Source organism: Trichoplax adhaerens, genomic scaffold, assembly GCF_000150275.1.
Source record: "Trichoplax adhaerens TRIADscaffold_45 genomic scaffold, whole genome shotgun sequence".
NCBI lineage: Eukaryota > Metazoa > Placozoa > Uniplacotomia > Trichoplacea > Trichoplacidae > Trichoplax > Trichoplax adhaerens.
This window is the reverse complement of record NW_002060985.1, coordinates 112,719-113,954: the sequence shown is the minus strand read 5'-3', so window position 1 is coordinate 113,954 and position 1,236 is coordinate 112,719.

Sequence of the window (1,236 nt, the reverse complement as noted above, 5' to 3'; positions counted from 1 at the left end):
GAGCACTTTCACACCTTTTCCTGTTTTGCCTAGTGGTGCACTCTCTTCGTTTTCTACAATTTTGGAGGCAATTTCCAGTTTTACAATGAATTTGAGTATAAAGTGCTTCAGAAATTGTTTGAATTTCAAACCATCGCTATTGTTAGGATCATCCAATTCTTTTGGCCAATTGCTTATAGTTTGTTGGCTTGCCATTTCTATTGAGCAGGAATTGACACGCAGGTTCTCTTATGCACCCACTTCTATAGAAAGTCAATAATACGAATTTGAAGCAACATGCAAATGAAAGCTAGAAATGCAGTTAAACTGAAGATAATTAATTTGTTGAGTAAAACACTTATAAATGTAATAGTAACTTTTAACTAGATAGTTTGATATTAATAAGTCGATGAATTTTCGCTAGCTTGATAATTATATTGTTACATAGTACTTTGAAATGCAAGCCAAAAGAGTTAATGTCAATAGATCACAACATTAAGCGTCCAAGCATAATCTAACAAGTATAATTTCATAACGAATCATATGGGATATTTCTCTACTGCTTATTATCGATAAAACAATTTGAAAATCTTAGACTGCACACTTTCTTGAAAATCTTAGACTACTCACACTAATCCGCTTCATATTTTTGTTGTGGACTACACCCTGAACTCACGACTCGCTCGCTATTCTACTCAAATCAGCTGATTGAAGTTATACAGCTATATGTATCATCAGGGACTACTGGAAAACTTTTCAGTTATTCCTGTTAATTAATACTGTACTCAAAATGGATACAGAACAACCTATCATAGTGTAGAACTTGCTATATATATGTTATGTTTAAGACGATGAGTTTGCAATCTAATTTATTACGCTAACACATTAGCTCCAATTTTTGATGTCATCACGCTTCCGTCAAGCAAATTTTTGGCATAAAAATAAGCAGAATACTGTTCCGTCTAGGATAAATAATTTTCGACGATTTTAGATACGTAGTAAAGAAATCGTGATGTTTAAGATGATAAGTTTACAATCTAATCTGTCATAAATAAGATCGATTTGTGAGTAATTCTAAATTCGAAATCACTGCATTTGCTTCGTGTCAGACCCACACTACTAAAAATTAAGTGGAGTATGATATTTGAATTTTAGGATAGTGGGTAGAAGAATATAGATTAGGTTATTGCAGTTGTATCGTCTGCCAAAGTAACAAAATATGTATTTATAACTGGAAATAATCGCAGTCAACTCACC